The sequence below is a fragment of the Furipterus horrens genome, unplaced genomic scaffold (assembly GCF_987537825.1).
Source record: "Furipterus horrens unplaced genomic scaffold, mFurHor1.1.pri manual_scaffold_5, whole genome shotgun sequence".
In the NCBI taxonomy this organism is placed as follows: domain Eukaryota; kingdom Metazoa; phylum Chordata; class Mammalia; order Chiroptera; family Furipteridae; genus Furipterus; species Furipterus horrens.
The window spans coordinates 12,536,765-12,553,494 of NW_028327175.1; the positions used below are offsets into that span (position 1 = coordinate 12,536,765).

Sequence of the window (16,730 nt, forward strand, 5' to 3'; positions counted from 1 at the left end):
CTGGAGTTCCACAATAAGTCCCTTTTCAATCTAGCTTAGTGTAATTATTTTTTTCCTCCAGGGCTTTAATGTCATGCTATTTTGTTCTTGGCTTGATCAGTTGGAACTATAATTTCTTAACCTATGTGCTGGTTTTCTGAGCCTCATGTTTATCAAGTCTTGCCAAAGTCCTGGTTTTCTCCAAATTTCTGGGCTCCGTTTAAATGATGGGCAAACACAGGCTGCCTGAATTAAATCTAGAGCAAATTTCAAAACTTCATTTAATGAACAATGACCAAGTCCTCTCTCCTAGGTTTTTTGGCAAGAGTGTTTCATGCTGGGACTTGAGCGGCTTTTAGATGGCAGTGTCTGGGGGACTCTTGTCGTAGGAAGCCGGGGAAGGGGCGCTAACACTAGGCAGATAGGCTGGGTGAAAAAGCAACAGGGTCAGCTATGGCGGAAAGGGGTCCTTGTAGGTAAGGTCAGAGTTTGAGGTTTTATGCTTCAGGACTCTAGGCTGGAAGCACAGGGTGCAGTTCCTGGCATGCATTTCTGGGTTCAAAATTTATTCATTCATTCAACAAATAGCTGTTGGGGCTCTTCTGTATGCCTGGCGCTCTCCTCGGTTCTGTGGGTACAGGTGTGAAAAGGATATAGTTCTTGGTTTAAAGTGCTGATGGCCTGGATACAGGACACGGGTATGTGGGGATCCAGTCCTGGCTTTATCTTTATAATATACGGCAAGACTGCGAAGAGAACTGGAACCTAATGCATATATTGGATTTTTTTTTTTTTTTTTTTTTTTTACTTTTTATTACTCCACGTTATGTTTGTACCAGGATGTGCAGCTATAATTTGTTCATTTTCTTTGCTGTAGTTCTCCCTTACATGACTCTTTTTTTTTTTTAATCCAGTTTCCTATGAATGAACCCTAATACCTTGCAGTTTGGGCCTATTACATATTTATTATGTTGCAGAGACCATTCTTGTGCATGTTTGTTAGAGCACAAGATCATCGCCTCTTCAAGGGGATACAGATAGCAATGGAACGAAATCAGTATCACGTAGGATATGAACATTTTGCCAAATGATGCAGAATTGCTTTCCAAAGCTGACGTTCCAACGCACTGAGTGAGAGTTTCCACTGCTCCATAGTCTTTCCAGTACTTGGTGGTCTCACTTTGAACGTTGTCAGTCTTGTAGATATGAAGTGGTATTTCTCCGCTTCCTGTTGAAGCTACTTGTGTTCTGTTGAGAAGTTGGGCCTCAAGTCTGTGGCTTGTGGGTGTAGATTCTCCATGAAGAGTTTTCTGCCCTGTGCCCAGAGTTGAAGGCTAGAGAGCCAAGTTTAGGTTTGCTTACTCATTTGTTGGTTTGCTGGTTCACTTTTTCACTTCGTGCCTAATCTGACTTTTCACCAGGTGGGTCTGAAACTCATTTGTTTTCTCCAGAGCAAAAGTAGGGAGCAGCAGATGCCCCAGATCAGCAGCTAGTTTCAGAATCAGTAAGAAATTGATATGAAGAGATTTATTGCAAGACATTAGATGACGTGATAATGAGGGCTGGCTGGGCAAATCCAAAATGCCTGGCAGCCCCTCAGAAAGCAAGGCTGCAATAGCCTAAAGCAGCTGTCCCCAGGCAGGGCAGAACTTCTCAGAAGCCGCAGCTCTGCTCTTAAAGGTCTCTCAACTGACTGAAGCAGGCCTATCTGATTATCCAGAACAATCTTCTTTACCCGAAGTCAGCCCAACCGATTATGGACTTTACACCTACAAATCATCTTCTCAGAAACACCCAGATTAGTGTTTGATTGAATAGCTGGGGACTGCAGCCTCACCAAGTTGATACATAAAAATGATCATTGTCGCACTACATCTCTTGCTTTTTCCTCTGAATTCTGAATTTATTTTTAATTTTTCTATTTTTGACCTCTGAACAGTCCTCCATATTGCAAGAAATCGAAGTCTTGAGTGGGTTTCTTATGTAAGCCATTTGGAAATTTTTGAGTGGCTTTTTAAATGGCATGCACAGACAGTATTAAATATTAATATTTACTATTTAACATTAATATTTAATAATTAACATGTGTTAACATTTGATTTTTACTTAAATATTAAAAGTGTTAACAATAATAGTTCATTAGAATAATTAGCATATCAGGTCACTAATCTAATATAATACGAGGGGATTATTTGTGGTTTTGTTCTGATTTCATGAAAATTCAGTTAGTTGGAAATTCGAAATGACCACCATACTCCATATTGAGTCAAAAATGCCCAATTAGTTTTCCTTGGTCAACAGCAACCCTCCTCAGTACAACCTGCGTGGGTCTGGTTTTGAATCTCTTGATTGCCCAATCGCCTGTGGTTACAGCCACTCCACAGTGATTTGCTCTTTGCTTTCCTATGAGGTAGTTAACATTTAATTAGTGTTCTGTACTTTTTCTTTTTTCTTTTATTGGGATGGCGTATGGTTCTTGATTTTCTGCTTTCAGAACTGGTGGGAGGACAGGCAAAGCGCTTCAAGGTTTTACCAATAAAAGAGACGAGAAGACTGTCGGAGGGAATTTGGGGAAATGTTTAGTATGTGAATGTATAGAGAGATAAAGTGGTAATGTCTGCTTAGTACAGTGATTTTCAATGGGTGTGTCGCTACAAGTTTTAAAATGCGCAATTCCTCACTATTTAGTCAGGGACACTGACCTTTTTTCCTTTAGATTATGGGGAAAAAAAGAAAAAGAAAGGACAACAGCCAACACAACTATAACCCTCTGGTGGGAACGCTCTCTCTTGAACCATAAATATATAGGTCATATTGAGTTGCATCTTATTGGTCCCATTGCATAATAGGGTTGTGTCTGATTGGTTAATTCTTGGTACCAGTAATCCTTATACACAAGTATAGGCACCTGATTTTTTAATAAGTCAACTTTGGAGAAAAAAAAGATTAGGTGATTACTATTATTATTTTTGTTTTGGGAAATCAGTCAAAACCATACCTAGTTTTCAGTTAGACTGGCAAAAAAAAATTTTTTTTTTGGTGTGCCACAGAATTTTAGTGATTAGTTCATGTGTGCCATGAGATGAAAAAGGTTGAAAATCGCTGGCTTGGTTAAAATCTAAGACCAGGACTATAGGGACCCAGAGCACTGGATGCCTAAGCACAGTTGCTCAATAGCTGTGAGATACTCACGTATGCAGTAGAAACTTTGATTCATTCACCAGACGTCACCATGGTAATGCTTCTCTGTGCATTTCCTGAACAAAGTCCTTGCCTTTGTTCCTCCATCATTTCAGGAGCCCAGGTTTCCATCCTCAAACAGGAAGCAGCTTCCGTGGGAGGCATGGCACCTGCTCGGTTTACCTCCTCCTGTGCTGAGCACGTGCTGTCAGAGTGGCCAGGACTGCACGGAAGCGCAGGTAAAATTTGGAAGGACAGGGAGCACTGGGGAGTGCGTGCTAGGCTGCAAAGGGGATCTGGGTCAACCTGAGCATGGGGTCAGTTACCAGTAAACAACGGTTCTCTTGTAGGACACAAAATCCCAATTCTGAAGTCATGTTATCTGAGATGTTGTTATCTAGGATCTACGGTGCTTCGCACAACTGAAGGGAAATAGACAAGGTGTCTTGATGAGTAGTAGCCCCTAGCGTTGCCCTTGCCTTTCCCGTGCCTTGGGTGGAGACAGGAAGAGGCTTATGCTACTCTGACTAACCTTCGGACTTCCTTCTGCTGCCCGCAGTGACCTGAGAGAGCTGTCTGATCTTTCCTTCATGCCCTGTCTGCTCATCCTCAGAGCCATCAGTGGCTCTACCAGGACAGTGACATTGCCCCTAAAAAAATAGGTAACTCAACCCCTAGCTCCAAAGCTATGTGTGGCAAACACATTCCTGGTGTGGTTTCTCTTCTTTTATCCATGTCTGCCACCAGCCCACATCAGCCAGCCCTCTCAATTCTGCCTTCTAAATAGTTTTCTGAATTGTCGGCCTTTCCCAGTGCATAGCTGTGCTTCTGCATCATAGCCTCTCACTTGGATTGTTGCAACCCCCCTAACTAGTCCCCCTGCCCTTGATCTCTCATTGGAAGTCAGAGTAATATTTCTAGAGCGCAAGTCAAGTCCTGTCTTTCCCTTGCCAAAAGCCTGTCAGTGTACCCTGAGCAGAAAGACCTGGGTGTTTAATAAGTTTTAGGAACTTTTTCTCTGTGTGAGTCCTGCGTGGTTCTCCAGTTTCACTCTTATCACTCCAAATGCAGCCTGTGTTCTCCTGAACCAATTGTGATCCCCCAAGGGAAACGGTGTTTATTTCCTCTGGCCCTTGCAGTTATGTTCCTTCTGCCTGAAACTTATTCTCCCTGTGTGCTTTTCTGACCGACTTCTCTTTAGGACTCGTGTGTGGCTTCCTTTAGAAAACCTTTATGACTGCCTCTCAGTCTGCGTTAGTTGCCTCTCCTGTGACTCTTGACACCAGCTACTTCCTCTGCCACAGGTTTTGTTATGAATATTGGTCTGTGTCCTTCTCTGGGCAGACAGCTCGACAAGGACAAGAATCATGTCTGCTTACCTGCATGTATGTCTCTAAAGTCTGGCAGAGTTCCTCGCCAGGTAGGAATTCAAAAATGTTGAGCTTATACGTGCTGAATTTTCTATCTCTGGTGCATTTGGTAGCTTATTGGTTGTTGTTTGGTGGCTACTAAATATACTTGTTATTTTTTTTACCTATATGGTCATCGATATATACTTAAATTTTACCTGCATGGAGCCAGTTTAACCCATGAGAATACCGACACTTCCCTGAAGAAGTTTAGTGTATACTCTGATGCCTTGCTGTTGAAGAAGGTATAGGAAAGACCAAATGTGACAATGGCCGGGACTGGTGGCCTGAGGTTGTAGCTGAAAATGACTACTGCAAATTCTTATTTTGGAAAAAAGAAGTGGATGGATGGGCGGATGGATGGGTGGATGGATGGCTGGATGGATAAGAGAAAGCAAGTGACATTCATTTACTCAACAAGCTCTCATCTGTGCCAGGCACTGTGCTAGGAAATGGGGGTGCAGTGGTGGACATAGTATCAACCCAGCCCTCAGGTAGGAAGGTGCAGGTGTGCTCTCTAGGTGAGATGACAAGGAGTAGATCCCTTGGAAGGTGGGCATAGTCAGAGGGGCCAGGGCAGTCAGCTGCAGCCACACTGCTGTGCTCTGCTGGTGTCTGGGCCTAGAGTGCACCTGATCTTCAGCTTCCTGTGGGGGCGGGAAGATAGGTTCTCAGCCAGTCTGCTAGGCACATTTCTGACACCCTTATAGTCTCGTGTCAAATGCTGCCTCTGTGAGGTCCCCCTCCTCTACATGGACTGCCCTCAGAGGACCGATATGTCCCCTTCCCAAGCTTACTCCGCAATTTGCTGTGGCCCTTAGTTGCCTTCTCCCTTCCCTCCTAGGACTTTCTCCCAACCTCCCCTGCACCCATGCTGTTTCTTGATGTTACTTCCCTCATGGTCTTTGTACTCACTGCCTCTCTGTTCCCTGTGCCTGGAATGACTAACTTCCTCCAGGTTTCTTTATGGCTCATTCCCTCATGCTATTCAAGGCTCTGCTCAAAAATCACCCAATCAGTGCTTGCTTTGGAAGCACATGTACTAAAATTGGAATGATACAGAGAAGATTAGCATGGCCCCTGTACAAGGATGACATGCAAATTCATGAAGCATTCCATATTTTATGTAATACTTACAAATCAATAAACATAATATGCCACATAAACAAAATGAAAAACAAATATCACATGATCATATCAATAGATGCTGAAAAAGCATCTGATGACGTACAGCACCCAGTTATGATAAAAACACTCAGCAAAGTGGGAATAGAGGGAATATACCTCAACATAATAAAGGCCATATACAAGAAACCTACAGCCAACATCATACTCAATGGACAAAAACTTAAAGCCATCCCTTTAAGATCAGGAACAAGACAAGGGCATCTACTTTCTCCACTTCTATTCAATGTAGTTTTGGAAATTCTAGCCATAGCAATCAGACAAGAAAAAGAAATGAAAGACATCCAAATTGGAAAGGAGGAAGTAAAGTTGTCATTATTTTCAGATGACATGATAGTGTACATAGAAAATCCTATAGGCTCCACAAATAAACTACTTGACCTAATAAGTGAATCTGGCAAAATAGCAGGGTACAAAGTCAATATTCAGAAATCAAAGGCATTTTTGTACACCAACAATGAAATATCAGAGATAGAAACTAGAAAAAATATCCCATTCACTATAACAACAAGAAAAATAAAGTACCCAGGAATAAACTTAACCAAGGAGGTAAAAGACCTGTACTTGGAAGACTACAGAACACTGAAGAAAGAAATTAAGGAAGATATAAATAAATGGAAGCATATACTGTGTTCGGGGATAGGAGGAATTAACATAATTAAAATGTCCATACAACCCAAAGCAATTTATAGATTCAATGCAATCTCTATTAAAATACCAATGACAAAGTTCACAGATCTAGAACAAATATTTCAGAAATTTATATGGAACCAAAAACAACCCCAAATAGCCTCAGCGATCTTGAGAAAGAAGAACAAAGTAGATTGAATCACAATACCTGATATCAACCTGTATTACAAGGCCACGGTAATCAAGACAGTCTGGTACTGGAATAAGAACAGACATAGATCAATGGAACAGAATAGAGAACCCATAAATAAACTCAGGTCTCTATGGTCAACTAATATTTGACAAAGAGGGCAGGAGAATAAAATAAAGATAATCTCTTCAACAAATGGTGCTGGGAGAACTGGACAGGGACGTGCAAAAAAATGAAACTAGACCACCAACTTACACCATCCACCAGAATAAACTCAAGATGGATCAAAGACTTAAATGTAAGCCATGACACCATGAAAGTCATAGAGGAAAACATAGGCAGGTAAATTTCAGATATCCCACGTAGCAATACTTTCACTGATATTTCTCTCAAGGGAAAGAATAAACAAATGGGACTACATCAAGATAAAAAGTTTCTGCTTGGCTAAAGAAAACATCAGCAAGATGGAAAAGGGAACAAACCATATGGGAAAACAGACTTGCCAGTGATACCTTGGGCAAGAGTTTGACCTCCAAAAAATATAAAGAACTTATACAACTCAATACCAGGAAGGCAAACAATCCAATTTAAAAAATGGACAAAGGACCTGAACAGACACTTTTCCAAGGAGGATATACAGAGGGCCCATAGGCCTATGAAAGAATGCTCAACATCACTAGCCATTAGAGAGATGCAAATAAAAACCACAATGAGATACCACCTCACACCAATCAGAATGGCCATCATCAACAAATCAACAAACAACAAGTGCTGGTGAGGATGTGGAGAAAAGGGAACCCTAGTGCATTGTTGGTGGGAATGCAGACTGGTGCAGCCACTATGCAAAACAGTATGGAATTTCCTCAAAAAACTAAAAATGAAACTGCATTTTGATCCAGCGATTCCACTGCTGGGATTATATCTGAAGGATCCTGAAACACCAATTCAAAAGGACCTATGCACCCCTATGTTCATAGCAGTACTATTTACAATAGCCAAGTGCTGGCAATAGCTTAAGTGCTTATCAGTGGGTGAGTGGATCGAAAAACTGTGGTACGTTTACAAAATGGAATACTATGCAGCAGAAAGAGAGAAGTAACTCCTAGCTTTTGCAACATGGATGGAACTGAAGAGTATTATGCTTAGTGAAATAAGCCAGGTGATGAAAGATAAATACCATATGATCTCACCTAATATAGGACCCTAATGAACAAAACAAACAAATAATCAAAACAGAACCAGAGGCATGGAAACAAGGGATGGAATGACAGTGACCAGAGGGGAGAGGGGATGGAGAGAAGAGGGGAAAGAAGGGGAAGGGTCTAGTCAAGGAACAAGTATAAATGACCCATGGACATGGACAACGGGGAGGGGATTGACTGTGGAAGTGGGGGGGGGGGGCAGTGGAGAGCAACGGGATAAAAATTAGGAAAACTAATAGAACAATAAAAAAGAAAATTTAAAACAAATCACCCAATCAGAGATGCCTTTCTTGATCATTATCTAGGATAGCTTTTTCTCTATCAGTTTATAAACTGTTTATCTTGCTTTTTTTTCCCCACAGCACGTTATTATCTAGTTGCTTTTATTGATTGATTGATTGATTGATTGATATCTGTTGTGCCCCAACTAGAATATAAGCCTCATGAAGGCAACCACTTCCTCACTTCTGCTCACTGCTGTATCCCCACTGCCTGGGGCAGGACCTGCCACAGTGAGCACCTGGTAAATGTTGAGCGAATGAGGGAGTGAATGAATGAATGAATCACAGCCTCCTGGTGATCATCCTGTTGAACTTGTGTTCTGTTTCCAACAGTGGACTCGTCTTTGTATCCTAAGTATCAAGCCCAGTGTCTGACGCATAGCTGTCTGTTTGGTAAATGTTTGTCCATTGAACATTTGTGTATTTGCAGCAGGGTCCTGCAGGTGCGAGTGGACATCCATCATACCTAGGCTGGGGGCTCTGTATTCCAGGAGGCCTTGGGCCTCTGAGGCAAGACAGATGTGTGCTTCTGGCAGCACTTAATGCTAACTATGTATTTGTCCCATGGCTTGATTAATGCCCGTGTCTGGGGATGCAAACACTTCCACCCCCACTCAGTCTCATTTCTCTGCAGCTGCTGGAAGTCTCATAAATACCATAAGATTGTTTCTTTACGGGGAAGGAAGTTTACTTGTTATTTTGAAATCACATATCTGAGGAAACTATCAGTGCACTTTATGCTCTAAATCCTCTCCTCCAAAGGCAGAGACGCAGATCACCAGGGAACTTTCTGGGTCAATAAGCCAAGGATTAGAAAGTTGCAGAATTTTGTTTACATTGATTTGTATGTCACCGATTGACCTTCCTTCCTTCAGGAAATATTAATTTGGTGCTTTCTGTGGGCCAGATACTAAGGGACACAGCTCTGAACATGTCAAGTTGGACCCTGCTGTCATGGTCACATACTCTAGTGGGAAGAGAACTCAAACAGAAAAAATTATTTTAGAAGTACATGCGGGCTTTTTGACGAATGCTGTATGAGGGTACAGCCGAGGAGTTGGGTGCAGTCGGGAAGGTTAGCAAAGGCCTCCCTGATGAGCCATGGACCGGGTATAACATCTGAGGGAGCCATTTTTCCTGACATCACGTATACAGGATATCCAACCTTCGAGGTGTCCCTCCAAATTCATATGTCGAAGTCCTAACCCTCAGTACCTCAGAATGCGACTGTACTTAGAGACAGGATCTATAGAGAAGTAATTAAATTAAAATGAGGTCATCAGGGTGGGCCCTAATCCGATATGTCACAGAAATTTGGACACAGACCTGTACAGAGGGGAGACCATGTAAAGACACAGGGAGAAGATGGTCATGTACAGGCCAAGGAGAGGGACTAGCCTTGTCAACATCTGGGTTTGGACTTCCAGCCCCCAGAATTGTGAGGAAATAAGTTTATGTTGGCTAAGCCCCCAGCCTGTGGGACTTGGTTATGATGGCACCAGCAGGTGAATACCACGCCCGTCCTTAGCCTGGCTGCCTGGTGATCTCTGGTTCTTCAAGCTACGAGCAGTGTATTCTGCTGCATGAGCAACAGAAGACGTACAGCCAACAAGGGCTAGCCAGGGCCAGCTTCATGGTGTGGGACCAGGTGCAGTCACACAGGTCACCCCCCAGGAGTTCCGTGCTTGGGGTTTTGTGCTGTACAGTAGTCACCTTGAAACTCTTCATTTTACCTTTGAATCAGTGCTTTGTCAGTGAAGGCTGCTGGGGTGACTGAGCATGTGTTGGGGTCCGGAGCCTCAGCTGTTATGCATTTTTGGCTCTTGCTGCCTTCCTGCCTTCCCGGAGTGCGTTCTTGGCCCTGTCTCCCTGCCCTCTCAGTGCTCTGGTCCCATCTGACCTCCCATTTCTCACTGAGACCCTGTCTGGGGCAGTGACAAGGTTGCACCAATGGGGGAAGCCTGTGTTTTGTGGTTGCTCTCTGTCTCCAGCGTGGGTGCAAACAGGGGCACTGAGAACCGGGTGCGTGTCCCGTGGTGTCTCCAGGTGAGGCATGGCTGTAGTTCTCCCCACCCCAAGCTGACAGGTGGCAGGCAGCTTGGAGGGGGACTGCTCACCCACCTCCCAGCCAGGTACTGAACGCATCTGGGGTAGTGCTTACAATTCCTTGGGGTCACCCATCTGCCCTGGGTTTGGATGGGGGGCATAGGAAGGAAAAACTGACTTCCCAGCCCCTGGCCCTGGCCCTGTATTTTTCGTTTTCCACTGCACTCTGTAAATCATGATGCTGGCCCTGGGTTGCTTTGCTTGCAAAAAAATAGAATGAATCCTACACATATTAATGATATGACAGATGTTGCTGTGTAATTAACCATAGATAGAAAGCAATTATTATTAATCATTATTTTTAGTTTTGCTCCTATACAAGCAGATGAATTTTCTAATTATTTTTTTCAGAGTTTAGAGAGAAACGGATCAGAAATTGGGGGAACCATGTTCCATGCCACCTCGGTCGTCCTCTAACTTGGACAAGTTACGGGGGGGCGGGGGGGGCGGGCCCAGAATTTATTTATAAAAAATTGTGTACTTATTCTTACATGTTTAAACTTCAGTCACTTTCAGAGTACTCTATTTGATGCAATATACCTATCGAGATGGTTTTTCCACTGCTCAATACAGTTTTTGAACTTGTCGGTTCCAATGCCTTTTAAATAAAAGTGCTTCTGCTGTTTTTTCTTTCACCTCTTCCACATCAGCAAAATGTTTTCCTTTAAGGACATTTTTAATCTGGGAAACAAAAAGTAGACACTTGGGGAGAGATTGGGTGAATAGGGAGGGTAGGGCACAGGAGTCACACTGTTTTTGGTCAAAAACTGCTGAACACTCAGCATGATGTGGGCAGATGCACTGGTAAATCAACCCTCATGAAATGGGCAAAATGCATTGAAAGAGTCTTCAAAAAAAAATTCACTGAAGCCAAACGCAGCCTCTCACAACAACGCCAGCTGTTCCACTGAGACAGGTGTGTTCCTAGAACACTCACCTAGAAGGGGAAGCCATTACTATAAGGAGCCTGCCCTCCAGAAGATAATTCCAGTTTTTTTGTTTGTTTGTTTCCCCTTGTACGTAAAGCCTGGTCTCTTTCCTTATCAGTAAGATGAAGGGGTTGGAAGATGTTTTTGAACTTTTTTAAAGCTCTCATATGTTATGAGTCTGGTTCTGTTTTTATTCTGCAGTATTTAGAAACAGCAATGTTGGCATTCTTCCTGGATACCAATGGGGTTTAAAACCTGTCAGGTAGATTTGTGCGCACAGGTGCAGCACTCACACTTAAAAGGTGCAGATCTGGACTCGCATATCCAGTGTCCCCAGGTGTGGCTCCCAAGTGCTTCCGTCTTCCAGGCCTTCTGCCTACCTTACACCCTTGCCCCATCCCAAGCTGCCATACCCAAAACTTAGGAGCACAGGCTGTTGACGCAGAGGGCCAGCTGGGGTCGGCATTGCAGGGGCCTCTTAAGCTGAGGGAGCAAAATTTTAGGTCATGAGTTAGTGGATGTGTCTGGTTTGTCATCGTGAGTCAGAGCATTGAAGGAAAGAATTGGCAGTCCAGAAACTGAGTCGGACCCAAGATCCCTAACTCTGGGGAGGGGGAGAAATGAGACTATGATGTTGTAGCAAGGTTAGAGGGCCTACTTATGCAGTCATGGCTCGTGTGCTGCCTCTCTCTCTCTTTCTCTCCCCTCTTTCTCTCTCTCACACACACACGTTTCTCTTGAAACGTGGTGCTTAGTTAAAAAGACTCCACATATATCTGAGTGATGTCAATACAGTGAGGCTGGTCTAAGTTCAGGATCTCATGTTTTAGCTAAATTCGGCCTGAGTGGTATGTTTGTGTATGGATGTGGGTGTCTATATGTGTATTTATATGTAGAGTATGTATTTATGTGTTGTGTGTATGGTGTATGTTTGTGTGTCTAGGTGTGCATTTATGTAGAGTGTGTTTGTGTGTCTGTATGTATTTATATGTAGAGTGTATTTAAGCATATGATGTGTGTTAATGTGTATGTGTATATATGTCAAACATGTGTTTATGTGGTGCGTTTATATATTGTGTGTTTGTATGTCTGTGTGCATTTATATACAGTGTGTGTTTATGTGATGTGTGTTTATGGGGTATGCGTGTGTGTCTTTAAACACACCCACTGCACACTGTTGACTCCAGGAGACAAAGACAGCTTGCTCAGCTGTGATGATTCAAGGTTTTATGGAAGTTCTTCCCATTCTCATTAAATATACTGTGTTGAAAGCCCAATGTATTCTCTCTGCTGACAGAGGAGTTCTTTGTTTAATTGAACTGAGAGGGGAGAGCCCAGGCCTCTGGGAAGAAAGGCTTTCCCTCACTGCTGAGTTGTGCTAAGAATAGCGTGGATGTCAACCCTGCCAGCACCACCCAGCACTGTCCACACCGCCGAGGGAGTCGCTGCTGAATTTGCACAGAAAGGGGCCCAGGGCTCCTTTTCTATGAAGCCGCCCCTCCCCACTCCACCCCCTCAGGAAGACTGAGCAGGGAGTCAGCCCTGCTCCCCAGCTCCTCTGGAACCCCAGACCTTGGCCCTTGAGCACTCTCCCAATGGGGTCAGCAAGAGGCTGAGGTTCTGAGTATTGTCCATCCTTTATCCGCCAGTTTGGAGCTGCGATGTGAAAACTGATGACAGGGACGTTCCCGTGGTGCTTGCGCCGCTGTTCACGCAGGTCTGGTGCGCACCTCAGTCGGTACACCTGCAACTGAGGGCCTTCCCTAACCCAAGCACAGGCTGGCTGACCCCAGGAGAGGTGGGAGCCGCAGCTTTTTTCTCGTTTTTGCACGACCAGGCTTCAGATCTCCTGTGCTCCCGTTTCCCCGGGACACATGCAGGAGACACGTCAGGTGAAGGAAATCAAAGACAGTTTTGATTTGCACTCTTTCTGTCTGGGAAAGAGTCCCAGTGGACTGGGGAGGAGGGGAACAGAAGCTCCCTGGTTGGAGATGTCGCTACTTTGGGCCCAAGTCACAAAAGATCAGAGCGCCGTCCCTTGTGACAGCAGAGGTATCCTGCGCATTGTTCTGGCTCAGAGAACGCCCTGAACAGGGGCCGGTGAGAGAGCAGGCCCTGGCCTTGCAAACCCCAATATGGCTGCATCCCGCATACCTGCCCCTGCACCCATTCTGGGATGAATTCCCCAGGAAGCTCCTTTTGAGGGACTTCTTCAGGACTTCATTGTTGATCGTGTCTGGGTCCACAGCAGCCAGGGTCAGGGGGAAGCCTCCGCAAAGGAACAGGCAGGTTTGAATTCTGACCAAAGGGCCGACCTTGGGCAAGTGACTATTTTCCTCCTCCTCTTCCTTCCTGCTTCTATTTTCTTGTCTGCAAAGCGTGGATAATGAACATTTCATGCTAAGGTGGAGCGGTGCGGGGTCAGCGGGAGCTCACAGCTCCTGGGCTGCAAGTCCAAATGCACAGAGCCCTGGAAACCCCCGGTATTTTAGTGTTCAGCAAACTTGCTGGGTGGCAGGAATGTGACCTGAATTGATGTGAGGCTGTTTATGATTTTTATTTATCCCAGTAGGTGAGAATCGTTGCACATTTTGTTGTAGATCCGCATGTTTGATCTAGGGTATCATGCTAGACCCTGCTAGGCATGTTCAGCAATATAGAGTTGGTGATCCCAATTGCTTTTCAAAAGAATGTGCCAAAGTACACATAACACAAAATTGACCCTCTTAACCGCTCCGTAGCACCCTATACTTTTCGTTGTGAATTCTCTTCCTCTTGTGAGACTAAAACTGTATCCAGTAAAGAACAATGCCCTGTTCTTTCTCTCCCAGTCAAGCACCTTTCTACTTTTCAAGTTACTTTTATAGCTGCAGAAATTCTGAATTATGATATGTCTGGCCCCCAGGATCTTGAATACGGGGCGATGGACCTTCATGAAAAGGCAAGAGAAATGGCCACCATTTGGTAGAGTCACCACCTCCCTGCAAGATGGTCCGGAAGGGCCCAGCCCCTCTGGTCTCACAGGGATCTTCCCTCTCTGGCACTCGGCCTTCCCAGCCTCGGGCGCCCATCTGTGAAAGGCTGTCAGACACAGAGCAGCCCCACTGGGCTCTGGCAGCTACGAGAGAGTGGGTGCTAGAAAGCAGTGCTTACTACATGCTTCTTTTCTATTATCTCCTTAATTGTCTCTTTGGGGAGCTTTCTAGTTCCAACCTGTGGAGCATCATACAGGATGCACTCACAGGGAGAGAGCATTCAAAACTTCGTGCAGACTGAGCTCGAGGGGAAGGTGCTGACAGCTGATTGTGGGAGACCTTTGGAGTTGGAACCACGGAGCTCCCCAGGTGTGCCATGAAAAGCAGTACCTCTCACCTTGTTATCTCCCAGCAGAGTGCAGCCGGGAGGCCAACTCTGAGCCATGTTCTCTGTAACTGGAACGAATCAGGGGTTTCTCTACACATCTCCCACAGTATGGTCATGGAAGGCCAACTCAGGCCTGTTACGGAAAATCGACAGTGCTTGAGCATCACTATTGGGGGGATGAAGGGGTCATTCTGTGCAGGAGGCTTGTGCTTCTTTTCCTTTTTATAATCCCTATGGACAAAAGTAGATGCTTAGAACTTTCAAAGTCCACACACACAACAATTCAGAACATGGGGCCCTCTGATGGATAACCCCTGATAAATATAGAATAACCTTAGTGCCATATCTTCCCCTTTCGGGTTAGCTAAAATATGCCAAGAATTATATGCTTTCAAAGCAGATAACATTAATTTGGATGTCTTCATTACCATCATTACTATTTTTTAAAGCTATAAGAGTTATTTGTTCCCAGAGAAAACAGCACTAAATAAATAACTTTTAATGTTATGTGGCCCTGGAAAAATCAAACAAATGCTCCATTTCCAAATGTTAACACAGACATTAGACAGCAGGTACCTTAGAAAGAATAAAAAACTGGTGTGTGGGGTCAGGGGCAGAGAGCGACCAAGGCCAGAATTAGTCTGGAATCTAGACCACAGGCCAAGTTCAGCCTGCCATGTGTTTGCTACGCCCTGAGAACTAAGTGGGTTTTGCATGTGTAAATGGTTACCTTTAAAATAGTTACATGAGTATCAATAGAATGTCTTTGATTTTACCTCTTGATCCACAAAGCTTAAAACATTGAGTATCTGGCCCTTTCATAAAAAGAATTTGCTGACCCCTCAGCTAGGCCATTGGTTCTCAAAGTGTGATTCCCTGGCTGGCAGCATCAGCATTACCTGGGAACTTGTCAGAAATGTGAGTTCTCAGGCCCCACCCAGGTAGACTGAATCAGGGACCCTGGGAGTGGGGCCCAGGGTCTGTGTTTTCACTGACCCCCTAGGTGACTCTAATGCAGGCTAGTGTTTTTGAGAACCCCTGATCTGGACTGTTAGTGTGGTCAGTCACTAGTTCATTCATTCATTCCTTAAAAGGAGAGAACCCGGTACAAATCACTCAGTCTCTGGGTGCCTGGGTTTCTTCTTCAGTAAAGATTGTTGTGAGTATTAAAAGAGCTAAAGCACATAGAACATGTTATAGTAAATGTTCAGTACATATTGTTACGATTTCAAATTTATTATGGCTATTAAAAAACATCTTATTAGGTTTGAGGTTAGTTAAGAAAATCAGGAGAACCTACCAAAGACCTTAGATGTTGGCAAGAGTCATCAAGGTACCTTGCAGGAAGGTGGAAATCAGACCTGCTGGTCTAGGAATGGGGTGCCAGGGGCTACAAACCCCATCAGGTTGGCATGGGTCCTCCTCTAGCCAGGCTCTAGGGCATTTCTCCAGCCCCCACCAGATACCCCCCACCCCATCATTCTTCCAAGGAAGTGCCCTCCGGCCTCTCCCTGCATTTTGGGCACTGTCCCCTTCCTCTTGGGCCGTTGGGAGTTTTCATCCATTGGAACAGCATCCCACTTCCTCACCGACTCTGAGCATAAGCAAACGCACTTTCTTCAGGAATCACTATTGGAAACTGGGCTCAGCAAAACCACAGTCAGGAGACTGGGTTGTTGTGAGGGATGAAAGAAAACGTGTGTTTGTTTGTTTGTTTGTTTTAGATTTTATTTATTTATTTTTAGAGAGAGGGGAAGGGAGGGAGAAAGAGGGGGAGAGAAACATCCATCGGTTGCCTCTCGCATGCCCCCAGCTGGCCTGCAACGCAGGCGTGTGCCCTGATCTGGAATCTGACCAAACCGGTGACCTTCTGGTTCGCAGGCCAGTGCTCAGTCCACTGAGCCACACCAACCAGGGCGGGCTACATGTGTTTGAGCACAGGAAATTGAATATGTGATGCATGTTAGCTGCTGTTGTTACAATTTTTAAAATCTGTCATTGTTATTCAAAAATATTTAGTGACTAAGTGTCAGGCTGGTTCAAGTCAGAGGAAACAGATTTCGGGCAGATATTGCTGCTTCTGTCTTCTGATGTAACTTCTGAGTGCGTGCTTGGCAGGGCTGTGTCCTCCCGTCTGACCTGGAGGCACTGGGAGCAGTTTAGGCAGAGCCCCTGAGGTCCCTCTTTGCCCAAGGTGACAGCTTTCACCCCAGAGCCCCAGGAGTAGTAGTGATGGCTACTTCACTTGAGAGACAGAGGGCTGTTGGTCTCCAAGT

General features: G+C 44.6%; 1 protein-coding gene and 1 non-coding gene across 2 annotated transcripts in view; both read left to right on the forward strand.

Moving 5' to 3' along the window:
* ADAMTS12 (ADAM metallopeptidase with thrombospondin type 1 motif 12) overlaps nt 1-16,730 on the forward strand; it is a 230,028-nt gene that overhangs the window by 79,384 nt on the left and 133,914 nt on the right. The gene's annotated exons all lie outside the window — the stretch shown is intronic.
* Nucleotides 5,587-5,693, forward strand: LOC150008217 (U6 spliceosomal RNA). The gene has a single exon (XR_016511431.1). It is a non-coding gene; the product is annotated as a U6 spliceosomal RNA (small nuclear RNA).